This window comes from Opisthocomus hoazin, chromosome 1, assembly GCF_030867145.1.
Source record: "Opisthocomus hoazin isolate bOpiHoa1 chromosome 1, bOpiHoa1.hap1, whole genome shotgun sequence".
NCBI classification, from domain to species: domain Eukaryota; kingdom Metazoa; phylum Chordata; class Aves; order Opisthocomiformes; family Opisthocomidae; genus Opisthocomus; species Opisthocomus hoazin.
In genome coordinates, this window is record NC_134414.1 from 101212935 (window position 1) to 101240395 (window position 27461).

The following is a 27461-nucleotide window of genomic DNA, read 5'->3' on the forward strand; positions in this document are numbered from 1 at the left end:
CTTCTGTGAGAGATTTCAGGCTGCTTTTTGTCATCTTGAGCCATGAGAGGACAAGGAAAAGAGCTTATCCTGGTAAAATAAAGATATCCTTAAAAAACCGAAACAAAACTCAGCAACAAATCCAAATCCCAATTCCAGCAACCTGGTAGTTTGTCAGTGCCAGGCGTCAGCCCACTATTAGTCTTTTTCTGGATAGAGATGACAGAGTGTTGTTGACAAGCTGTAGGACGTATTTCAGGAGCTGGCACCTGGCTCCCTGGCACGTCCCCTGATGGCTGTGTCACGCTCTTTGGAGCTGCTTGTGGCTCTGCAGGCACTGCAGCCTGAGCGGGCTGCCTGGTCCTCCCCAGCCCACTGGCTTGGGAACCTCGGTACTTATTTCCATCTTTACGTTGCTGTGCGCCACTGCCCCTAGGTCTGTGCCAACGCCGAACAAAGCCTGCTGCGCTGGCAGAACGGGCATCCCACTGCTCACACGTGCAGAACACGAGTGAGAGGTTTCTCACCTGTCCCCAGAGGGGCTGCAAGGGGCTTTTGCCTCTGTCTTAGCCTCCCCTCTCCTCCCATGTCCTTCTACCACTTCTCCTCTGACTGTTCGCTCTCGTCCTTGCTCGGTGTCACGGTCAAGGGCACGGGGCCACCGGATGCCTCCCTGGAGCACAAGTCTGCTCCATCCCCCCCTGCAAAAGACCATGGCATCTAATCTGGAGCTTTCCTGCTCCCACTGCAAGAAAATATTTAACATTTTAATATCTTTTCACATTTTTAGAAATAATTTATGTATGAACATACACAGTGCTTAGTAATCATTTCTCAGATGAATGTGGAATTTTTCTAAAATTAAACTATCATTCTTTTCTCTTCACACTTGGCTGTCATATCTTTCTTAATGCAAATCAGTCATTGACTAGAGACACCTACTGTAAGAAGCTATTTTAGCTGTCTAATCGGTTATAAATTGATTTTAAAAGTGAAGACCATTTTGGGGAGATAAGCTGGGATTGGTAGGGAATGGAAAAAGTAATTCAAAAGGGAAGTTTTGTATTTGAACTCAAGTGACTATTTACCTCTATCTCAGAGCAAAGACTATAATCCGGGGTTCCTGTCTCTCTTTCCTCCTGCTTTAGCTCTTAGACTACAAGACTTCTGCTTTAGCTCTTAGACTACAAGACTTAGACTGTGTTGTACAGGGCCAGGGCCACCTGCCCCGGCCCTACACAACACAGAGTCCCTAAGGACCAAAGGTGGGTACCCCAGGCAAAAAAATATTTCACCTTTTGGTCTCCTTTTGATATAGGGTGAAAGGAAAGGGGGCGATTATCTCTGAAGCAGCCTGGCTGTTCTTCTGCTCTGAAGCAAGTCTCTTACTGCAGGAATGAAAAGGAATCCATTATGGTTAATTTCAGAGAGACCTCTCTCTCCACCGCAGTATTTCCCCCCGCTATGCTTCAAGTGCTCTTCAGAGGGAATATTCACATTTTCCAGGCAAAGAAAATGGCTTTGCTAACACAGGAGTGGTCTGCAGAAAGCAAGAGCGAAGCAGAGAAGATTCACTGGGTACAACTTGGGAAGCTGGAAAAAGGAGAACTGTTTTCTGGTTTTCTTTTTTCTGCTCTTTATTCTTCAGGATCAGTCCTGATACTGTCTGCTGGGGCTTGAAAGAGGAGCTTAATTTTTAAGGCATGTCTGACTTCTCTCTTTGGATTTTTTTTTCTGTTGCTTGTACTGCCAGTTCTTAGTATGTAATTAAAAGTATGCAAACAGCAGCTGGCTTTTTAAATGAATTCAGTTTGGGTGAACATTCTTACAAGCTTTAATGTTTGCGTGCAGTGCCTATACGAACAATAGTTATCCTGGCGTGAATATTGGGCTGGAGTCAATTTTGAAGCCACACAGATAAATAAATACAGAAATTGACTTCTACCTACAAGCAGTTCTGTGCTTTGCTGGTTTATTAAAACATGTATTTTCCTTTAACAAATTACAACTAAGCAACACTATTCAGATTTTGAATATTTATGATCAATCCACCTTGTCAAAAATTCTGAATAGTGTTAATCAAATGTATTTGAATAAACAAATGCATGTAAGAGTTTCAGCATGCTTGTAGATATTCAGAGAGCAGAAAAAGAACCTAATAAATCAAATCAATTACAAATCTCATGTTCCTTGCACAGCTCTGTTGTCCCCTGAATGCTCGTAATTGGGAGTTCAAAGCCAAACACCCTTTGCTACTTTCGTGAAGTTTAAAGAGGCATTTTTTTTTAATGCCTAGACTTGTGGTTTCTCGGATGTGTGCAGGATTTTCTGATGTGCTCCACAAAATTCAGGGCAGTTATAATCCTTCTCTACACTTGAGTTAGAAACAGAGTCCTGCGATCAGATTGCAGCTTTGGAGTGAGGCAAATTGCTGAAGAAAGTGATTCTTCTACCCCCTCCTTTCACTTATTAAAAGATACCTCTCGCCTGGCTTCTAAGGAAGCTCCCTGGGAACCCGGGGTGGCAGCCTGCATTGGCAGGAAGGTGCAGTGCCTTTGGCGAGGCTGCGTGGCGTAGCCCGGAGCCGCCCCGTCCTGCCACGCTGCGAAGGGAAAGCACTTCCCGCTTCCTTCTGACATCTCTTCCCGTCAGCTGCGCTCGAAGCCTTACGCCATCTGTTTGCATCTTCGCTGTAACTGAGGAAAGTCTGTTTTATTAAGAATTCAGCCCCGGTGCCTGGGCTACAAGTGAACGCAGACGCGTGACAGCTTTGGCACAATGGCGCAGGAGCAGGTGGAGGGGGGCAGCCTAAGGGCCTGTTTTCCCACTGGCCTGTTTTGCAGCAACAACCTGTGCGGTGAGGAGGGCTGGCCCTGCTTGTTCCCCTGAACCAGGAGACAGATGTGCCACTCGCAGCCAGTGAGGGAAGGATGGCTATGGGTCCATAGCTGTGCACCATCCTGTGAGGCAGGAGCCAAACCACCGCTGCACCCCACACCCTTGAGACACAGCACGGTCCACCTGGAAGTCGGTCATGTCACTTCCAGACTTTCAATCACATTGTTTGGCTGTGACTTGCTCACAGGTACCCTGTGGGCACGGAGTGCCTCTAGGCAGTGCAGTACTGCAAAGCGCTTGAGCTCCTGTGTGTGTCTTCCATGTCAGGGCTGCCCTTGTGTGGCCACCTCTACTTCAGGTTCTTGCTCTTTCTCCTGCCTTAGGAGAACAAGATTTGCACAGGTTGAGAACGTGCTCCTTGTGACCTGGGACCTTGACAACCTCATGCATGGAGGTGTGCCAAGTCACCTGCCTGAAGCCTCTTCTGCCCAGCTTGGCTGGGTGAGGCTCTCCAGCCTGACGGTTGGGAATGGGTGGATGTGAGTTTTTGTCAGGCCATGTGCTGCCCTGTCCCCCTCTCTGCCATTGATTTCTTTTTGGCTGCTAACTTGGACACCAGGGTGTTCATGTGTTTGCAGTGATGGGTCCCTAAGTCTGGTCCAGTTGCTGGCAGTCAGCCCCTCTGCTACCTACGCACGCAAACCTATACACATTGGTCTATCTGGGAGCTTGTACAGACCTCTGGCCACTCCAGTATCAGACTCTCAGACCTTTGGTCTCTCCCTAGTATCAAGACCCTGACCTATGGACTCCCTGATAGCTGGCTCCCAGACCCCTTATCCTACATGCACTCACTCAGGAATGATGTTCCCTAGGGAAACACATACGCGCGCACACACACACACACACAAACACACACTGGTGTCTCCAGTCCTCAGGCATGTGGGCCCTCTGAGCCTTGGCCTGACTCCATGCACACCCCCATACACACACACACGTGCACACAGAACAGAGAGTCCTTCACCTAGCAAAGCAGTTAGAAATGAAGTTTAACTAGAAGACTGTGGTGATCAGGCATGAGGCATGACCAAACAACCATACTGACCAGCAGTCGGTTTACATGCAGCTGGCTCCTTTTATCCACAGCTGGCTCTGTATTTTTTCACACTTGTTCCTTTGCAAGCCACCTTCACCCTCCTGTTCTTGCCTTTGGTCCTTGCCCTTAAAATCCCATAAGTCTCACGCATTCCCACTAACCCCTTTAAAACACCCATTAGTAAGTTTTATGCCATTCCCCAAATGCTCATCCCATAATGAGTCCCCTAACCCTGCAGGCAGTAACCCCTCTCAGTCTGTAAGGCTGACTGATGAGAGCACCTTCCGCAGCCTCCCCCAGCACCCAGATGGTGGCCGGGCTGTCCTCTGCTGAGATCCCTCAGCCCGAAGCTATTGGTCTTAATCTGCCTGGCACTGTCTTTTGTCCATCTCCTGGCCTTTGTGTTTCTGGTGATTAGCCCTTCATCATGTAAACTAACAGATCCCACCACTGTAAATCTGGGTAGCTCTTAGAAAAGTAATCCCTGAGTTTACAGCATTGAATGCCAGCAGATCCACAGTTTGATCTTCAGAAGTTGCATGACTTCTGTGTCTTCCGTGCTGATTTGATAGACTTCTTCAGTCAATATGGTTCATATAGTCACATGTGGAAAAAATCATCTCCTAAAGCACATTTTACTGCTATTTTTTAGGAAGTCACATCATGAGGCTAACAAGTAATGTGAACGGCATTTAAATACTAAGCAGGCTGGGACATCATGTGTCTCATTCAGTAACTTGGGAGCGGGAGACAACCCTTCAGTCTTGGTAGAAAACCTACCATCAGCTTCTGAGTAAGGTATTGTGCTGCTACTAAATATTCTTCCTTCTGTGCGCAGAACACTGTGTATGAGCAATATTGATAGCTTTCAGGAGGTGATCAGGGAGGATACCTAGTATTGTATGAATGGAGTTGTTCTGTTGCCGTTTGCAAGACGATATCCAGAAAACATATAATTTATTGGTGTGAGATGCAAACAGTAAATACTCCATATAGGAGACAGCCTGCAGGGTTAGGGATGGGATGGGCTGTCCCATGTCATAGACGGGCCGAGCGCATCAGGGATGTAGCGCATGCAGGAGAGCGCCTGGTAAAGGCACTTGTTTGTTGTCATATCAAAAGCAATCCAGCAGTGCAAGGTTCAATACTTCAGTCTGGAAAGATGTTTTGGGAAGGCACCACTGTGCAGACTACCTGCCCTCTGCCGTTTCTCCTGCAGCAGGCAGGGACATTAGGTACCAATGACTCTGGAAATATTGGAGCTGCCAATGTAAATGTTTTGATCGTACTCTTTGTGCAAAGGCCATGTGCATTAATGCACAGGGTACATGGAAACATTCCTAGGATGGTGACTTCAAAAACATTTGCAATCTTCTGTTTGCTATTGGCAAACGTTTCCAAGAGACATGTTTGTGAGGAATAAGTGCAGGATTTGGCACCATAGCTTGAGGCTCTATCCAACGACTGCTGAAGGGAGGGCAAAATACCTGTGTTGTCAGGCTTGACACAGTTAGAGATGAAGCACTTCTTTAGATTAGTATGGAATTAATTCCTTTCTTGGCTACAGAATAGTCATATTTAATATTGCCCTGTTGGAAGAGAAGCTTAAATGGATCAACAATGTTTTTGATGATATCTGCCAAGAGCGTTTTGACTCAGTCCTTTACAATACTTATTTCTATAAATCATGCATCAGTTTAAAGTATAACGCAGACCTCTAAAAAGTGTTGAAAATGAAAACCTAATAGCATTTTTTAGTTCTCACATTCATGTCATAGACTTTCTGTTGTAATGACTGTAGTTGTCCAGAGAAACAGACCAGATGTGATGTTTAAATTCTTTCGGTACCATGGTTATCTGGACTTCTTTGTGTAATCAACTACTCTGCAAGGCAGTTAGCCAACCAGCTGCCAGAGCCATCTTAAAAAGGACTGATACTTACCAGCAGCACTGAAGCTGGTGAGAAATGCCATGGTGCACCCAGTACAAGCATACAATCTCTGGTCATAGACACTGGTTGCAAGACTCCGCAGCGGAGAAAAATTGAATGAGGCGCTTCTCGTCCAATTCTTGGTCAAAAACTGGGAAAAATGTCTTATGAAGATAAATTATATGATATCATTCTCTAGAGAACAGGCACATGTCTCTACTTCAAGCTAACCAGCAATCACTGTGAGGAACTCAGCTTCTCAAACTGTGTGGTGACGAGGAAGATGCAAAAATTATTTCGCTTGTCCTCCAGGCCTCAAATGGTGGATAAAAACAGTTATAATCACTGCTGAAAATAGTGGTCTTTTTTGAGTTCAGCAAATCCATTTCTTGCCAGTGCTCTGGAAAATTGGAACATAGACCTGGGAAAGATTCACTTCGAATAATGAAGTATATGTTGGCTTGAAACTTGCATATACAAAGGACTGATTGTCTGCATGCCTTTTAGAGGTGCAATGTTGATGTTTTTGAAGATGGGAATTCTGGGAACTTATAACCTGTGCAAAGAGAATGCACTTTACAGAATTTTGCTGAGCTTGGGCAAACATGGGAGCTCTCATCACACCTTACAAAGTTCGTAGGAATTTTTGAGTTTTCTGTGTACCCCTGAAATTGCAACAACTGATAGCAATGACTGCCGTTAGCAACTCTGCTACAACAAAGCGAGTGAGATGATAGGTTCTGGTTGACTTCTGCCATATGAAGGATACTTACTCCAGCTTGCACTGAGGATACTCTACCAAGCAGGAGTCTGGAAATAATCCTTGCAACAGGTGTCCTACTGTCCCCTGTCTGAACATTGAATAACTGATGCCAGACAGAATGCAGTCAGGGGGTGCCTGGACTACAACATCCCAAACTACCATGATTCTTATGAAATACAGTTGCATCCTTTGCTGCCAAAGCGGGGACTCTATGGACCTTAATTATGAACTCCAGTGGAAAAAAATACAGAAGCTGTAAACCCAAGGATGCAACTGAAAGACAAATCATGAAGAGCAAGATGGAGCCCAGAATAATTTCACTGAAGGTGGAGAAGGGAAAAATAGGGAGTGGGAATCAAGGGAAAAATGTGTGTGGTGTTTGTATATGTAAGCAATGATTTTTATGTGGTACTTTCTTATATCTATTAAGAATTTCTTTTGAGCTATACATCTGAAAACAAAACAAAACAAAAATCTGCCAAATGAAAGGGTGCTGCCATTAGGTATGTTGTCACCATTAGTAAGCCATCACTTAGATAAGGTTATTACTTGGTGAAATCTACAGAGAAATTTGCAGTCAAAACATATAATTATTATTTGTCTTGTCAGACAGTGATAATGGCTGAAGTTTCTCACCTTAGTTCATGGCTAAGTGATCTATCCTCTCTGTCATCGCAGAAGCTGAGTTTGCTGGCCTTTGAGGGAGGCCTGAACACATGCTCTTTAGCCATTACTTTTTTGTGGTGGGCCTGTTTGAAGGTTTTGATGCATTTTTTTGTTGTTGGAACTGTGTTATTTGCCTTATTTCTACTAGCCTGGTACATGGCATTTTTATTATAATTTGTTGCAAATATGTCCACATTATATATAATTGGCATAGATGAAATAGACGTAGAGTTACTAACAGTAATAGAAATGTAAACAGCAATAGTATAAAAAGATAGCTACTACTGATTTACACTTCTAAAGAGTAACCGAATTTCCAAAATAATTAGCTAAATAAAATTGTGGTTGTATCTAGAAATATGTTTTAAATATAAACTTTATCTATAGACCTTGATCTGCCCCTGTGTCCAGCTGAAATTTTGCAGCATAGAAGTTGATTAAAATTCTCTAACAGTGAACCTACAGGTTGAATCCTGTTGTTACATTCCTTTTTATTGAATAGTAGAATGATGAACAGTGCATGTAATACATGATAGAGCAATATTCCTTTATTTAATTTTGCAATTTAAAGGTAAGAACATTTTGGTTAATGGAAGATGAAGGTAGTATTAAGGGGTTTATTATTTATTGGTGATTTATACAGCAACGGGATTGTATTGTAAAGCACTGAGTTAGAAAAATTGATGTGTTAAGTCTCCTTAACTCTCAGGCATTGGAAAATTGCCCTTGGTTCTTGTTGAATAATGCACATTGACTGATACATACAAGGCACAAACTGTGTATAGATTCATTGAGAACTCCTAGGTGGGAGAATTTGAGTATGTTTTCAATGAAGAGTCTATTATCCCTTGGTAACTGAGAACAGTACACATGAAAAATATGGCATCTACAATGAGTCATCTGAAATCCAGATAGAGCTGGATGGCCCTGCAAATTCACCTTTCTGAGCTAATTATGGCCTTTAATTACCAGATATTTTTTTTAATGGTAACCGTTTCTCAGATGCTCTAGTTAGGTGTTTGCCTGGTAGTGAAGATAGTGCAGCAAGTTCCTATTAGAGACGTGGTGATGTTTCAATGCTAAAAAGCATAATTAAAAAAGAATCTTCCTGGTGCATGATTTCACCATTTGTAAGATAACTCATCTGGTAGACTATAGATTCCCCAGTACAAAGGTTTATACATTTATATTTGTTATCTGTTATTCAGACCAATGGGACAAGGTAGTCCATAAGCAACAATAACTGAACGCCAGTTAATTTCAGTTTATAAGCTGAAGAAGAAATTCAGATTTTAATGTGAACCCATGCCAGGAAAATACCCACAATCAGTCTAAACCAAAAGCCTCAGAGGACTGTCTAGATCTTTCATTTGTTAATGTAAGTGCTCTTGTTTTACTCTGACAGACCTAGTCAACATGTTAATCCAATAGCTGAAAAAATAATATTTTTCCGAAAATCTGATATAAAAGAGTAAGTGCTTACTAGGCTGCATCAGCAACACATATTATCTAGCATGGAGGCAGTGCAGTTTTATCAGAAAAAGAAGGCATATTTCTGATAGTAATTTAATCTATTTCTAAAACACATAAAGATAAAGGATAGTGAAAGTCTGAAGATGAAGATAATGAGAGCCGCTGAAGCTTAGAATGCCAGAACTTCAGCAATGAAAGATAAGCAGCAGCTTTTTATGCTTCAGGTGTGCTACATAAGACTGCCTATCAGAATGAAAACAGTGAAAAGTCATATTTTTCAGCACTTTATTCTAGTTTTTATTATTGCTTTGAATGATGCTCTCTTTAATTATGACAACAGATGTTGGAAGTACTGTACAATATGTGTCTGCACAATATGTGTACTCTCACATTTTGTTCTTGCAGAGGGTGAGACTTGGATTTATCTTTATTTAAAATTAAATCAAGAAATTTATAGGATGTTCAATAACTAAAATTCTTAAAAAGTCTCCTTATATGGCACAGGGGAGTTTCACAGTTCAAATGAACAGTGTAATGTCAGGGGAAATGTAGATTCTTCCTTCCCCTCATTCTCTCTTCTTGGTGATGTAGGGATATTTTTTGAACAAAGAATAAGTGACAAACACATGTATTTCTTAGCTTGCTCAAAAAATATTCGAACATCTGCCATACAGTAATACTGCGATATGAACTGCAGTCAGCTAAGGATTATCCCTATCAAGAAAATTTATTGAAGAAACCCACAGAAGATGCAAGCTTTGGTCTGAGCCAGTACTTTTTCTTCCTTAATCTCTCATTTTTTCCATGAATATACATACTTACTATGTTTCCCCAGGCCAAAATCGGAAGTGAATGACAATAATGTATGGATATGGACTCCAGACAACAGTAAAAAAAATCCTGTGTGCCTGTGAAATCCAGATCCTCTTTTCAAGTGAGAGCTGGGGAATGCCAAGTGACTTAAAGATAGGATTTAGGCTTCCCTGGCCTGTGTGCCCTCTTCTGAGTGCAATGCTGTCTTAAACAGCTTCCACCCCCTCTCCTCCCTGCTGACCCTCCTTCATCCCATTTCTCTCCTGTCACTCTCTGTCTTGTTGCCGATGAAGATGTTTGATGATCTGAAAAAAAATCTGATCCAGTTTGTCCATCTGGATCTGTTCCCTGACTTGTCTCCCAATGTGACCACACACAGCTGTGCTGCTGTGGAGAAAAGGGAATGATTTTAGCTGGGTGAAGTAGATTTGCCACCACCACCGAGACCATGGCCTCTGTCATTTCTACCATTTTTCACCTTAACCTCACTCTAGCAATTAACCCATCAGCTACTGTCACTGTCATTCTTGAGCAGCTTTCAACATCCACAGAGTCAGAACCTCTACTTGGAGTTGGGAAGGTGCTGCCCGATGAGCTCTCGCAGGAGCAGGCAGTCCCTTTCGGCCACGTGTGGGCTGCCATGTTATGTAGCACGGAGTCTCTCACACTGTAAATCGCCAGTGCTGTTGTACACTGTGAAGGAGGTTTGCCCATCGGGCACAAGCAGAGAGGTTTGTGCAGGACAGTGAATGGCAGCGCTACGCCCTTCCACATCATGGGCAACAACATTTTGCTCCTCATCGTTTCCTGGACTGGTGGCTGCCTGCCCCTGTTTATGGGCTGGAAAAGCCTGCGCTGCCTCACCTCTGCCTGTGCATGTTTTGCCTCATACACTGTTTAAGGTTTTTGTGGTCCCTATCAATAAATCTGTGGGCATTTCTAGATCTTACACCTTCAAACATCTCCTTCTTCTCTCTATGCCATGTGATGGCATGGAGGATCTCCACTGTGAAGTAGGAGAGACAAACAATGGGCCCAATGACAGGTGAGCCAGGTCTCTTCTGGCCAAGATTGGTGTACAAAGTAAACTAGAGCACATCTGTGTGTCACACGATAAAGTGATCTCGCAGCTAGCGCTGACCCAAGCTGGTAAAGAGTGTTGTGTCTATGCTTCACCTTGGCACCATCAACCTGGGGCTGAACCTGAGCTATGCAGACCTTCTTATTCCTCTTCTGCTATGCAAGACATCCAGTTGTGAATGGTCTCCTGAAGATAAGTTGCTCATGTGAGACATCTCCAGACCTGGCAGATGAACATCTCCCTCACCCTGCCATACCTCTCCCGTTCTCCTGCATGCACCCTGTGCTGGCGGCTGCCAGTCCCCACCATGGGCAGAAGCAGGGCTGTGGCCCTCCTGGGGTGGCAGAAAGCTGGTGTTTGTCATTCTCCAAGTTTGGTTGCTGTGCTGGAGCTGACTGGTGAGAGCAACCTGCATTTCATCTCTCAGAAGCCCCAACCACAGCAGGAGCCCTGACTGATCTGTCAGTCTTGAGTCACTGCTAAGTGCTGAGGTGACCCAGGAAGACTTCATCACCCATCTGGGGACTCACTGGCAGCTGAATGGCAGCCTTGAACATGCTGTTAGCACATAAATGATAGTCTTAGATGAGAATAATGATCAATTGGTGTCGAAGTGACTTTAAGGGTATGTTCTCACTTCTTCCTGGTGAAATCCAAGACTCAAAGGTGAAACTTCTGTCGTGGAAGAAAAGATAGGGCTGGAGACTGCCCGCAGGGGACAGCTATTGGCTCACAGAAAGATGTAAGATGTATTTTTCCCACTCAGTTTCCTCCAAGTCAATGAAATTAGAATTGGGCCCTTTTGTTCTGATAACCTTTCAAAAGGAGTTAAGCTTGCCAAAAACCTCTGCTAATACACCAAAGGAAAAGGAAACAAGCCATAAAACATGTTTGGATCAAACAGTAACATTCTGTTGCACGTATCTAAAACACAGTGGAGGGAACACAGTGCTGCTTTGGAGTGTGACTGGGGACATGAATCATGATATTAGCTCAATATTTGCCCGAAGAGTATAAACCACTAGGCAGCTAAACTATGTTTATAAGAGCTGCACAAGCAAATGTGTATACTGCAGCCTTGTTTGTCTTAACTGTCCAGTTCCTAGGCTTACCCTATACCCCAAGTAATTTTTTTCTGTTCTCTTAATTCTTTTTAAACATAGAAATTGTATAAAACATATGATAATAAAAGAAATGCTCCACCCCCAGAGAGCGAAACATTGGCAGCGTAACTATATTTGACATTGTCATAGATTTGGGTTGACAACATCAGCAATAATAAGCAACAGATCTTTTTAATGTAAATTTAGCACTAGACATCAAAAAAGTGATGATCAGTCCGTGGCAAGGCCTCCTCAAGAAGGGTTTTGTCAGTCTAGTGAAGATCACATGGAGTCATGCGAGTGAGTTGATGGACTCTGAAAAATGGAGTAAGGGGTGGGCCAGCAAGTGATTGGCCTTGTGGTGTTGGGAGAAGAAGGTGAGGGGTTTATGTTATCTTTCTGATGGCTTGGTAACTTGTCACAATCCTGGACACTTCAAACCAAATCTGAGAAGGGGTAGTGTTTCCAGCAATCCTAGTTTATCAATCAAGCTTTGAAAAAATGCTGGCAGGAGGGAGAAGGACAGAGGTTTTCTTCATAACTTGTCTGGACAACTTAGTGCTCTGTGTTGGTTTTGGCAGCCCCCTCAGCTGGCCAGATGGGAGGCACCTTCTGTCAGACCAGCTCTCCAATGTGTGTTTCCAGCCTAGTCCCAGTACCTGTTGTCTCCTGTCCCAGTGGCCAGACAGAAAAGGGGAGCAAGGGCATGAAGGAGAAATGAGTGGAGCCACCAGAAAGCCTGGAAGATGTGAAGGCAACAGGAGATACTGCAATGCAAAGTGTTACAGGGACATGGAGGATACCTAGACGGGATGTTGTCTGCCTAGACTTTATCAAAGCCTTTGACACTGTTTCCCACAGTGTCCTCCTGGAGAAACTGCCTGCTCATGGCTTGGATGGGTGTACACGTTATTGAGTAAAAAACTGGCTGGATGGACAGGCCCACAGAGTGGTGGTGAACGCAGTTAAATTCAGCTGGTGGATAGTCATTAGTGTTCCCCAGGGCTCAGTTTTGGGGCCAGTTCTGTTTAACATCTTTATCAATGATCTAGATGAGGGGATTGAGTGCCCCCTCAGTAAGTTTGCAGATGACACCAAGCTGGGCAGGAGTGTCGATCTGCTCGAGGGTAGGAAGGCTCTGCAGAGGGATCTGGACAGGCTGGGTTGATGGGCTGAGCCCAATTGTATGAGATTCAATAAGACTAAGTGCCGTGTCCTGCACTTGGGTCACCACAACCCCAAGCAACTCTACAGGTTTGGGGAAGACTGGCTGGAAAGCTGCCCAGCAGAAAAGGACCTTGGGATGTTGGTCGACAGCCGGCTGTACATGAGCCAGCAGTGTGCCCAGGTGGCCAAGAAGGCCAATGGCATCCTGGCTTGTATCAGGAATAGTGTGGCCAGCAGGAGTAGGGAGGTGATCATCGCCCTGTACTCGGCACTGGTGAGGCAGCACCATGAGTACTGTGTTCAGTTTTGGGCCCCTCACTGGGACACTGAGGTGCTGGAGCGTATCCAAAGCAGCGCAGCAAAGCTGGTGAAGTGGCTAGAACACATGTCTTATGAGGAGCGGCTGAGGGGAACTGGAATCGTTTGGTCTGGAGAAGAGGAGGCTGAGGCAAGACCTTATCGCTCTCTATAACTACCTGAAAGGAGGTTGCAGTGAGGTGGGTGTTGGTCTCTTCTCCCAAGTAACTAGCGATTGGACAAGAGGAAATCACCTCAAGTTGCCTCAGGGGAGGTTTAGATTGGATATTAGGAAAAATTTCTTTACTGAAAGAGTGGCCAGACATTGGAACAGGCTGCCTAGGGAGGTGTTGGAGTCCTCATCCCTGGAGGTATTTAAAAGACATATAGATGCGGAGCTTAGGGACACGGTTTAGTGGTGGAATTGACAGTGTTAGGTTAGTGGTTGGACTTCATGATCTTGATCGTCTCCTCCAACCTAAATGATTCTGTGATTCTATGATGCCATGAAAGGACTTAGGGGACACGTGGTGAACTTCTGATACTGGAAGCAGAAGGGTTATTTAGGGTGGAAGAAGAAAGCTGTGGGACATCAGACTGCAGGAAATCAAGGTTCGGTAGTTCTGCTCCTCAGGGAGCAACTTGTCTTCAGAGCTTGACAATATTCTGCTGTGGTTAGATGTGTCTGGAGGGATTGGTTTATTGCTATCATGATATATGGATCTCTTACAGATACCTGTCTCCGAGGTTGTGAAGGGGTTCGGCTAGGAATGGCAGGCTATAAATGGGGAGGAGAAGGATGTCAAGCTTAACAGTAGGGAGGAAGGAAAACTAAAATAATAAATATTGATTTGGAGTATGTCTTTTATTATCTCTGAGTGAACAGGAGAATGTTACAATAATGTGATCTTTATGTGAACCATAAATTATCCACGTGAAGCTTTTCTGCATTGGTGTTGACTAATCAACAAACCATTCTGGGGACTTGTTGGTTATACTGTTCATTCAACAGCTTGAGTTTGTTATCATATTTCATTGTATTCCTGCAGGCTGCACATTTTTATTAGTTTATAGCGATTTGTGGAATGCATGCCCTGGACTCAAGGAAATCACTCTTACCAGATGGTTTGAATCAGTGAGAGCCTTGTCCTGAGTTCAGAGACCCTTCGATCTGTTCCCTGCTGCACCATGTTGTATAGCTGAAAAGAGCTGAGTAAATCCTGATAATAGACATTTTACAAAGTCAAAATCTTTTACATGGATCCTGATCATATACTGAATGTGAACTGCAAAGCTGAAACAAGCATTTGATATGCAAACTGAATGCTGCATTAACCTATCAGTGACAGGCATTTTTTGAATAACAAATATAATTTTTTGCATCTGAAATTTATTCGGACATTTTCCCTCTCTGACATCACTTTTCTGGGTGACCATGGGATTTGTGTATGTGCCAGCCTAGTGAATTTGCTGTTACCATGGGTACACGTGAATCACTTCTAAAAGGGGATGTCAGCAAGAAAGCAGGATGGTGTCCATGACCTTCAGCTTCTTACCAAGAAACCTGAAATAGCATTGGCATCAAAATGAAGGCATGGGCTGCAACAGAATCTCTGTAGAGGACACATGTCCTTGGCCACATGGTGCCACAACGGGGTGTGCACATGGCAGGTGTGCAAAGGACTTCACTTTCCTGCAGAGGCTTTCCTGTGGACCACATCTCTCCCCTCACCCCCGTGCCATATGGGACACCCACCTCACACCACCTCCGTCCTGGGACCTGTGGACCCCTTCCCCAGCTGGCCTGATGTCCTCACATGCCCCAGTGAGAAGTGGCTCGTAAGTGACTAGGACATGGAGGAGAGAGGGCATGGGCTGGTCCAGCACTGTTAGGTGTGTCAGCACCTCTGCAGCCTTCCCAAAGAGACTCAGGGCTGTGAGGGACCTCGAAGGATGCCCTGCTGTGCAGTGCTTACCCCTTGGCCTGCCCCAAGCCCCTCTCTGCCAGCTGCGGTCAGCATGACCAGCAGTCCTGCTTGAAGGATCTACACCCATCTTTTGCCTATAAAAGCCTTTTCATTCTATTTGAACCCCCCCTCCTTTAAAACTTAATTCATTAAGTTAACTAATTCACATCCTCCTGTAACAGAGATGCAAAATGGGCCCTGACCCAATCTGTCCTTGTTCTCCACCTCAGGCTCAAACCAGGAGCTTCCCTTTAACAGGGGGTCTCCACTCTCCTGGACATATAGCTCGGACTGTGTTTCTCCATGTTCAAATTGAGGCGGTAAGGTTTCAAGACCCAGGGGTTACATGTGTGGACACCTTTTAGCTTCAAATTCAGTAACAAAGCCACACTATTTTTGTTTAAAAAATGTTCTTCGCATGGAATAATATGAAAAGGAAAGTAAGATTTATTGTCCAAAAAACACTTCCCAAGGAAAAAAGTGAGTAACGTGGCAGCTTGTGATTCCTTAATATGTAGGTCAGATGGAGGAAATGTAAGCGATGGTATGAATACCAAGTTTTTCCCATTCCAGAGTCAAGGAGGTGTCATCCAAAGAGGCAGTGCAGATGTTCACCGTGTGGTCACATGTCTTTTTTCGTGGTCTGGCGAACAGATCATATGACTAGTATCAATACTTTGAGACTTAATCAGATATCAATGCCTTAGTTGTATATATTGAAGTGGATATGTTGAAGTTATTTGTGTCTCTTGCAGCCCTTATTTCGTGCTACATGCAGAAATGCATGGTGGGTTTAGTGTACATCTATGCCGGTAATTACTTACGTGTACACCACCCAGTTATATTTTTGTGCCCCCTTTACATTGTTATGAAAAAGCTTTGCTCAGATTCAGCAATTATAGCGCTGTTCTGAGATGAGCCTCACCAGGTCTGCTTAAGGCTGGGATATTTTCTGATTTCTGTTGGCACCCTTTCTGTGCTGCAGGTTTTGGGAGACAGGCTGACTGAAGTGGTGCACCTTCACCTGCTCACAAGCCTTTACATGTGACCTAAAGGAGGATTTTCTTTCACATATTCCACTTCAAAATTCCACTATTTTGCTTATTCAGCACAAGTTGTGAGGCTCAGGCCATCTCTTGACTCTCTGTGGGAAGTTATCTGTGTGTAGAAAGTGAGAAAGTACGTTCACTTCTACTTGAGTTACCTGAACTGTGTAAGTAAAGTCCTTCCAGGGCAGGGGCTGTGTGTGACCTCCTGCAGCCCCCTCTCCCAGGCTGACCAGAGGCAGAAGGGAGCAGAGAACTGATGGACTACATTAATGCAGGAAAGCAAGGGGGCCTCACAGCGCTTACAGAGAGTCTGGCAACAGATCCATGACCTGGCACCAGTCCAAGCTTGAGAAGCCATGAATCCCTTCCGCTCGCAGTGGAAAACACTGCTACCACAGCAGAAATCAGCTATTATATATGTGTGCACCGGAGGGTAACACAGACAAAGATCAAAGGCAATTTACTGGTGCAAAGTAGGATCGCATCATTAGCAGTAAAAAAAAAAGGGTATTTTGTTTTCTTATAGACCAGTTTTTTTGTATCTATGACTTTCCTTTTATACCATGTCTTCTCTCAACTTTGAGAATTCTTGTATTTTTCATTCTGTTTATTGGTCTGTGAAATCTGTGTGCATGTGTGACTATCTTACAGTGTAGTTTGCATATACCATGTTGCATGTGCCAAGAAATATGCTGGTCAAGGACTTTGAACATGAAACACATTTGAAGGGCCTGAGCTTGCAGGATGTGTGAAAATCAGATCCCTGTAAAGTCCCACGCATGCGATGTCTAAAGATGCGGGCATGCAGAATCAGTGACCACTTAAAAAATTTATTTCTCCTTACCAGATCTCCTCCATTACAAGCAGACAAATTAGGACATTTGTGTAAGTTATTTTTTTTATTAGAGCATTGCTGCTTTGAGTATCTGGGAAGTGTTGTTTCTACTGATGCTCATTACTATTGGCACTCCAGTGCAAATAACCAGCGTCTGCCACAGTCAGGATTTTTTCTGAATGTTGTTCTGTCTGACACTACATAGTTTTTCAAAAGGAATTTTTGTAAACTTTTAAAACACCAAAGTCTGATTGCTTTGAAATTTTAACAGTGTCAAACATTTCTTTGCAACTGGGGACAGTAAAATGAAAGCTGAACAGGCACCTCTGCCCACACAAGCAAATTTTTTTGCATTTTCAAGTGTTTCTGCTGCTGGTTGCTATTGAAACTTTGAAGAACCTTTCTAGTGCTTGAAGTGTGACACAAAGGAGGGACTGTTTCATTTTTCATTTTCAAAGGTGAGGAAATTTCAAAATTATTGAAGGCGATAAAAAGGAAAATGAAAATCAAAACCAGAACAATTTGATATTATCAGTTTTACTGTGTCAGTGTGAAAAGGGAAGAGGGAAAAAATGGGAAAATCTCTATGTATCTATCTTGATTTTGGCAGGTTTCACATTTGAAATTATTTTGGTGAAAGATTCTGATTTGCAATAATAGCAATTTTTCTTTGAAATCGAAATCTTAATTTTCCGATAGTTCTGGGAATAAATTTGGCCTGTCTCTTGGAAAAAAAAATCCCATCTAGATATGAAGTGTCTGTTGCTATCTGAAGAATTATAAATTTGAACAGTTAAATTAGAAATAACTAATAATATGATAATTGATTATATGCCTTTAATTCCAGCAATCCCCCCTCCCTGAATTATGAGAGAAAATGAACTAAACTTGTTTGTTAGCATTAACTACCTTGTGCCTATTCCCATAAGCCAAGACTGTCATCTGTGACATGAATAAAGACTATTAACATTATACTCACTGAATTTCAAGGAAATTTCTTGCAATGTGTAAAAGTAATCATGTGCAAATGTGTTTGCAGATTGCGACTGTATTCTCACCCAAATATATAATGCAGTTTCCAGGTTGTAGCTATCTGATATTATGCCTGTTTTTGTTTTAAAACAATGAATACTCAGCAGCAGAGCAGTACTGCTCACTGCCTTTTCCCTCTAATATTGTTCACGGCAGAAATCCAATTTATACAGTGCAAATAATCATTATTTCCAATAGGCCGAGGATCTTTCCTGGCAAGATCATAACCAATGTCTTCTACTCTTACTTGTGTCATTCATGATATTTCAGTGATGTGAGTTAGTGTATAAAATCCATTACCCATAGAAGGATTGTGGGTGGGGAAAAAAAAGAGAAAAGAAAACAGGGAACCTAGTGCCTGGTGCTACAAGGCACAAGGAATTAAAAGCAAATAGCAAAGCAGGTGGGGGAAACTGACAAGAAAACTTGATACACAGAAGAAATACTGAGAGTTTGTGGCCCTTGGGGAAGAGCACTGCAATCGGTGTCTCGGTGATATCATTCCGTCCCCACACATCATTGCTGGGGAGTTAACTTATGTTAAACAGCACTTTTCTCAGGGGCTTGCTGCAGTCCCCAAGCCATTTCCTGGATCACTTTTGGTGTGGAAGAAACGACTTGAGCGGTGATCCCTTTCTCACCTGGAAGGCTGTAGACACGCAGTGCCAAGCGCAGCTCTTCGATTGTCTGTTGAAAAAAGACTCCAGCAGGATGCTAAAGCAAGAGCGTGTTTTCATCACCAACTTCGCTAACGGGAGTGACTCATGTGCCATCTGTTTCATCCTTCTACACGATCATATGCGCTCCCTGTTTGTGCTGGTTAATATATTTGCCATCTATTAAAGGGAGAGGAAACTTTGGAGCAGTCAAAACAAACATGCCTGAGAAAGGCTGAAGTTTTGAAAGGGGCTGGTTGGAAAGCCGCTGCCACTGTCACTTTCTGTTGAAACATGCGGTTCTGGGGCAAGGACGTGCTTGGTGACAACCCACTGAAATCCTCTGAGAATGGGTCAGGGATCTCTGCGTGTCTGAGGCGTGTCTGTATTATGTAAAACAGTGACTGCATTAGCTCCAGAGTGTACTAAATGCTCCACATCGTGCCTGGGCTGGCGCATCCTGCTCCCCTGTGCCCACTGTGACAGCTCAGTGGTGAGCGGAGGTGGCTGTCCTGCTCTGGAGCCTCAGGGGGACTATTTAGCCTCTGAGGGAGACAACTGAACAGGAGCTGTGATACAGTGGGGATTTGTGAGCAGTACAGGGAAGGTGAGTGGGGACTGCTCAGAGCTGCCCAGAACAGACCCTTCCTCTGATGTAAAAACTGGGGCAGGCAAAAATGAAAAGGGGCAGTTGGCAGGTTCAGAAAAACCCAGGAGCTATTCCTCTACCCAGCACCCAGCTGAACAGTGGAACTTGCTGCAGGAGGCCGAAATCTTGTCTGGGGCTTAAAAGCTTCTTGAATAAATGAATGGAAAAAATTTTCCCATCAAGAGCACTGAAATACAATGACAGCACCTCTGGCTCAGTCTGCAGCGTAAACTCTACATGATGCTGGCACTAGAACTTGGACTCTGAAATCACTAAGCCTTATAACAGGCTGAAAAGACCAATGCCAGAATAAATTGGAAAACTGGATTACTGGTGCCTCAGTTATTCATAGGCTGTCATTTTACCAGACTATTTGCCTCTGAGGTTGTAGTGGTCAGTGAAAGCATCCACCAACAAGATAGTAATAACCCCATCTGAGGAGAAGGGCTATGCTGGGGAGTAGCCAGAGCACGGCACGCTCCACCCATTTCCTAGACATTGTCTAAAACCATCGTAATATGATGGTGACACCACTTACTAACAGGACATTAATAGATGGTATCATTGGAGGAAAATCAGTGACAACTTGAGCTCTTCTTTAGCATTACATCCTGACAGTAGGCAAAAGCATGAACGAGTCCAAGGAATGACTTATGAGTGCACAGCCTGCCCAAGGAACAGCCTTCCCTCAACAAACACCATCTTTCCCTTGGTTCCTTGCTGTCACGCACTTGTAAATCATCCTTCCAGGTTTTAAGATTTTAAATACACGTATATTGTGACAGAAGTGCAAGATATGCTGTATAAATGTGTTAAAAATACATCTTGAATTGCCTGTAGTTCAGGTCCTCCTCAGTGGGCAACCTCTGTCACATGCAACACCCCCAGAAGAGCTCACAGGTCTGGTGACATAGTTTCAGCCTCCCAGCTCAAGCCTAGACATGAAGCAGGATGTGTCACAGTCTTGCTCTAACTGGTTTATGTTTCTCCTTAATCAGTGAAAATGTTACCTAGCTAAATGAGAAAGAGGAACAAACTGTACCTATCACCAGAAAATCTCCCTCGGAAACAGTTTCCAAACATATGCATTAGGTAATGAGTCTGTTTTCCTGACTGTGTGTCACAGCACTCGGTGCTATTTTGGTTGTATTTCACAAGCCGGCGTTGCTTTTTAATCCGCTCGTTCCTGGTCTGCTCTGAATCAGTTGTTCTGCATATTCTCAGGCTGCTTTCGTGAGGAGCCACAGTTACGCTGGGCAGCTTCTGTCAGCCCCACGCCATGCTTCTTGATGGAGCGTGATTTTTAGCTCTCTCTAGTTTTTAATTTTCACCTTTCCTCTAGCTATGTCTTTTTTTGCAGTGCGGTGTGAAACCCTTTGTAATGGGAAAGGGCACAGAAGCCATCCTGGCAGCCCTCACTACGATTCCTTGCCAGCAACAACAGCCACAAATGTACAGCAGTGTAATTCAGTACAAGTGTGGATGCATTCAGAAAATATGCGCCAGGTCTTGTTCAGAAAGCTCAGCCTTTTGCTTACGAAATCTCGGAGAGCTTCTTGTACTTTACATCAGCTTTCTCAACAGTTTACAAGTCTTTCCCCCCCCTCCCCTCTGGAAACATTTGTCACGGTGGATTACTTTATTCAGTGCTAGTGTATGTAAGGTGTAGAATGTTAGTACTTTATTTGGCTAAATGTGCATAATTTGGGAAGACAGGTGAAGTGATTGATTAATCATCAGGCTTTTAACCAAGTCTTGTTAGCAGCCATTTTAAATATTGTTTATTTGAAATTACAGTGTGGATATGGTGTCTAAGTGGAAGTTCTTTACATATATAAACTAAAGCTGCTTGTGCTGTTGGTAATGAGCTAGAGGTTTGATTTAAAATCTGTCATTTTCTCTCATACCTGGATGTTCAGATAGACTTATCACAACCCAGTGGTGAAACTACAGCTACTGCAATGGCAATAACACTTTCCTTCTGCTTTCTGTGAGTGTCCCTAAGCCTTGACTTACAGGACCCCTCCAGCTTATTGCAGGAAGATAATTACAACTGGATGCACATCTCACCCTTGGCATCTATTAAAATGTCTAACTCTGGCAGTGCTTGTGATCGTGGGTTTGTGCTGTGGCTTTCTGTCAGCCACGAGTTTGAGCAAGGGCCCCATCATCTCGAAAGCAGCCGGGAAGAAGAAATGCCTGGCCCCTGTCAGGCCATGGATGAGCTTGGAGGAAGCCCCTATCACCCTCTTGCCATTTTCTCGAGCTCTCCAGCCCAGCTGACTTTCAGATATTTGACATATGGAACTGCACCTTTGGCTTGGGAGCGCAGAGTTGCGCTCCCGGCTTTGCTCTTCTCTGTCACCTTTGCAAGCCTGATCTGTAGACCAACACCCCCAGACCAGGATGCACAAGAGTCCCCCAAGAAAACGTCCTGCTTCCCTGCTGAGGGAGGTTTGCTAGTTCCTGTTCTGGAAAGCTGCAGACATCTAGATATACAGCTATGAGTTTTTGGCATAGAAATAAATTGAATCCAAGCTTGCTGCTCTCACTGAGTAGGGAAATCACCTCACAGCTCACAGCTGTCCCAAGTCACCTTCCTCAGTATCTATTTATAGATTTTATGCTCAAGACATCGCAGCTTCAAAAGAAATTCTTCTTAGGAAAGAATGCAGCATTGTCTGGGAAGACAGGGGTACTCCTGCTTTGAGTTTCTGCTGTGAAAGAGAGAGAGGTGAATATTAGTTTTGTGAGAATGGCAATTGAACCAAAAGAATGGAAAAATGTTCACCTGATGCTGAGCCAAAAAGGGTATTTTTAAGGATTCTTTTGCGAAACTCAAAGGCTTTATTTAAACTTAATGGAGATTTTTTGACTTCTTTTGAGACTGTTTAATCCTTTTAACCTTTTTCTGCTTCAGATTTTGTTTAAATAAGTAGTGTCATTTTGAAGGAATTGTTTGTTTTGGTGCCAGACAGAACAGATAGATATTTCTGAAATGAGACATTTATTAAGCAGCATTCAAACACAGTGTTTTGATGTAATATTCCCAGTACTTTTCAAAAATCTATTTCACAATAAATTTTTTAATTCCCAGGTATATTTTGCCCAGTTGAGGCAGGGGCTGGTCTGGGTGAGGCAAAGACAACAAGCAGAAAATCCTTCCTAAAAGCGTTAGAGACAAAAGTGTACTTTGAGAAGCAAATCCTTCTTTCTTGACCAGTACTGGAGGGAAGCAGTTGATTAAGTGGTCTTTAGTGATGCTGGATGACGCTCTTCTATATTCTACTCTCAGGAACTCATATTTCTTGTCTTTTAGATCTGGGGAGAGGTACAAAACCCCCGTGTTGCTAATTGGTATAGCAAGCTGGCACATAGTTATTTGTTGCTAGAGATATGTGCTTTTCATTTAAGGATTTTAAAGACTCGATTTCATTTCTGACTGCCCTGTTAATAGGCAAAAGCCGTGATGTCTGTGTTCAAGCCTAGCCTGCTCACAGCACTTGCCTGCCAGAGAAATGATGCCGTGAAAAGCCAGAATTGAAGACTCAATAGTCGGCAGACTATTAAGCAGGTATTCTTTATTGTGGCGCCGGGCACACGGGGGATCTCTCCTCCAAACGTGTGCACCGAAGAGACACAGTTACTAGGTATTTATGCTATGTTAACATACATATTCATTACATTTCCAAGAAATGTTTATCATAGTAATGGCTTTTCCGAGAATTCATTAATATATGGTAATGTCCATCGCACATGTTTGTTTGGCGTCTCTCGGCGGGGGTCTTCAGATTATCCTGCAGCCTCCTGATCTCTGTAGTTTGCATACCTGTTCTCCCAAGGCCTAGGCGCCTAAAGGGATTATTCAGGAGTCCCTTGTCTTGCAACGGTCCGAATTATTCACAAAGAACCAAGACTTGTTTCTGACCACCTGAAGTGATAACATTCCCTACATGTTACATTTGTAACATTTACAGTTATCAATCCCTCCTTTTCTTTTGAGGATTTGTAGCTAGAAAGCTATGAATCCTCACTATTCTTTTTTGTAGGTATTATTTTCAAATTCCTTTAGTCTTTCATGCCAAGGCTCTGGGAAAAGTATTTTCCAGTTTCTACTTGCTGCCTAATCTTGTTCCTTTTCCAGTCACTGTATGTCTCAACTGAGCCCTGACAACACCAAAGGAAACATTTGAGAGACATGCAAACAAGTATTCCCGAAACCACCAGTGTGATCATTCCCATGAATAATTGTTTCAACCACTCTAAATTGGGGAGCCAAGAGGTTAAATTTTGTTCCCCTACTTACAAGTGGGTTGTCTTCCCGTTTGGCTTGTCTCCATGATGTTCTTAATATGCCTTTAGGTATTTGGGACTGATTATATATTCGGTCCTGGCTGACTAGATGACCTATGTACACATTCCCTTCCAACCCGCAGGGAGTCGCTTTCTGCTAATGCCATCACCACATAGCCACCAATACGTGTTGTGTATTTTACAGGGCCCTGTCAGTGGCTGTGAGATTAGTTCTACAAAATGCTCCGCGGTTTACCCAGCCAATTGGTACATTCCTGAAATAATCCCAGTTCGAGGGGCTATAGGTTTCTAATTGGGTTCTGTTACAAAAATCTATATATATCACGCATGTCCCTTTCAAATCCCAAGTTCCTACTTCTACTGTAGTTTTGTTGATCAAATAATCATTCCACCCATCTCTGCAAGTAGAATTTTTGTGTGTATGGAAGGGGGTCAGCACGAACAAGTGTTGGATCTTGCTTTCCATAGGCAGCTATTATTGCTGACCAATATCTGGGTGTTGTTATCTAATATCTGTAGGTCACATCTTGGTCCAGTCATGTAGTTCGAGTTGTCATGATCGCAGTATCTTAAAAAGCCTAGGTTTAACAAAGTTACCGCCGCAATCATACTTTCAAACCGCCACCCTTTTTGACCATCCATCCTGGTTTAGGAGCCTTCTTCACTCGGGAATAATGGATCCAGGCCGGTTGTTCTCTAATCTTGATTGCAGTGAAGGTGGTCAGCAATACCTGGTAAGGTCCATTCCACTTCTCTCTCAGTGGATCACCTGAAAAATTCTTAACATAAACCCAATCTCCAGGGCTAAATGGATGGATCGAGTGATCTAACCCTTTAGCCCTGGTACCCAAAACATTTTTACTAATCCTTTCTAATTGTTTTCCTAAGGATATAACATAATTCTGTAGATACTGATTTCCCAACTGGTTCAAATCTTCCCACTGATATTTAGCCTGATATGGTCTCCCATATAGTATCTCAAAAGGGCTCAAATTTTCTTTGCCCTAGGCTTTACACGTATCCGAAGTAGTGCAATAGGCAATGCTTGGTACCAATATAGATTCGCTTTTTGGCATATTTTTGCATCTTTTCTACTTGCCCACTGGTTTGTGGTCTGTAGGGCGTATGTAACTGCCAATCGATTCCTAATAGTTTGCTGACCTGTTGCACTACTTCTGCACAAAAATGCGTCCCCCTATCTGAGGAGATAATTGTCGGTACCCCAAATCGAGGTATTATTTCATTTAATAACACCTTAATTACTTCCCTTGCTTTATTTGTTCTACAAGGGAATGCTTCTGGCCAACCTGAAAAAGTATCCATGAGTACTAATAAGTACCTGTACCCTCCTTTTCTTGGAAGTTCAGAGAAATCAATTTGCCAATGTTGTCCCGGTATACTTCCCTTCCCAATACTTCCTAACTGTACCTGGTTACCTGTATTGGGGTTATTTTTAAACATGTTTCTCATTGTTGGGTTACTTGTCAGACTGTAGTATACAAATTGTTCCCTATTAATTTCTGATTTAAAAATTTATACAGGGAGTCCGCTCCCCAGTGTGTCCTATTGTGTTCTTCTTTAACCACCCCCCATATCTGTTTAGCAGGGATTATAATTCTGCCATCACTTAAGTAGGCCCACCCCTGGGATGGAACTTGGCCCCCTAATCCCTCTATTAATTCTGCATCAGCTTTAGAATACTCAACATTTTCTTGGTCACTCAGGTTTCTATTTCTATAATCTGGAATTAAGGCTAAAATCTCTTACATTCTCTCTGCTGCCTGTTTAGCTTCAGAGTCAGCCAACCTGTTACCTCTTTCCTGGTCAGTGTTACCCTTCAGGTGTCCTCGGCAGTGCATGATGGCAACTTTTGCTGGTAGTTGAACAGCTTCTAATAGTCGAAGGATTTCCTCAGCATATATAATGTGCTTCCCTTGCGCAGTTAGTAGTCCTCGCTCCTTCCAAATTGTCCCATGAGTGTGGACAACTCCAAAGGCATATTTGGAATCTGTCCATATGTTTATCTTTTTCCTTTTGTTAACTCCAGAGCCCTAGTTAGGGCAACAGTTTCAGCCTTTTGAGCTGATGTTCCAGCAGGTAGTGACTGAGACTAAACTACTTCATCTGTTGTTGTCACTGCGTACCTGGCCTTTCGAATACCTTGTCCAACAATGCTGCTTCCATCCATGAACCGGGAGTCCTGTGCATCTTCCAGGGGTTCCTCTTTCAGATCTGGTCTGCTGGAGTACACAGTCTCTATGGTTTCTAAGCAATCATGTACCGATGGTTCAGAGATTGACCCGCTGAGAAAAGAAGCTGGGTTTGTAATATTAGTTACTACAATATTAATATCCTCTGCCTGGTATCGTGGAAATTGGGATGGGGAAAGCCAGTAGTTCTCTTTTTGTTGCAGTACAGCTGATATTCTGTGTGAGATCGGTACTGTGATCTTTTGCCCAAGGTGAATTTTCGGGCTTCCTGAATAGTCAAGACCACCGCCGCCACAGCTTGCAGACATCCTGGCCATCCTTTGCTTACTCCATCCAGCTGTTTAGCAAAATAGGCCACAGCTCTTTTCTAGGGTCCCAGCTGTTGAGCTAGAATCCCGAGCTATGCCTTGTCTCTCATAAGAAAACAGCCAAAAGGGTTTAGTAACATCAGGCAGGCCCAGAGCCGAGGCCTTCATTAGATCTTGCTTAAGTGTCTGAAATGCGTTTTGAGCTTCTTTGGACCAGATCAATCGGGTGGGGTTGTTTTTCAAAAGTTCACATAAGGGTCTCACTATTATTCCGTAATTATAAATCCATAACCAGCACCAACCTGTCAGTCCCAGAAAGGTCCTGAGCTCTTTTACCGTCTGACGGAGGGGAGTCCTGCAGATGGCTTCATTCTGTTCTGTTCCTAGTTCTCTTTGTCCAGCTTGCATCCAAGGTAGGTTACCCGTTGCCGCACCATCTGAGTTTTCTGTTGAGAGACTTGATACCCATTTAATCTCAAAAACTTTAACAAACTGATAGTCTACTGTATACAGTCAGGTTTTGTTTCAGTTGCTATTAATGTCATCTACATACTGTAAAAGGGTTCCATCTCTGGAGGGCGGGTTCCATGCTTCAAGTTCTCGTGTTAGTTGATTTCCAAAGATCGTTGGGTTATGCTTAAAACCTTGGGGTAACACTGTCCAGGCAAGCTGGGGTTTTTTTACCCGTGGTAGGATTTTCCCACTCAAATGCAAATAAATTCAGACTTTCTTTGGCTAAAGGCAGACAGAAGAATGCATCATTTAAATCCAATACTGTAAACCATACTTGCTACCACAGGGTGTATGCCCCTAACAATATTATTCGCTTCTCTTAAATCCTGTCCTACCCAGTAGGTTCCACCTGTTTTTGTTTTTGTTTTGTTTTGTTTTTTTTTTTTTACTGGTAACACAGGAGTATTGTATTCTGATTCAGACTCCACTAGTAGTCCATACTGTAAAAAGTTACCTTGTTTCCCCTCTTTTTCATTTTGTTTTTCTGTTGCTTAACTTCTAAGAACTTTGCTTTTTTTTTCTTCATTTAGAGCAGCAGCTAGCAAAGCAGCTTGTAACTTGATACCTTTCTGTTCTAATCACTTTACAGAAGCCTTTGTAAAATCCAGAGGGGGTTTCCTTTTTTTTTTTTTCTTTTCAATACCGTGTTAAACTTTTCGTCTCCAATACTTTTTAATCGTCCACAAAACCGCATCAATTCTAACAACATATCATAATTCAAT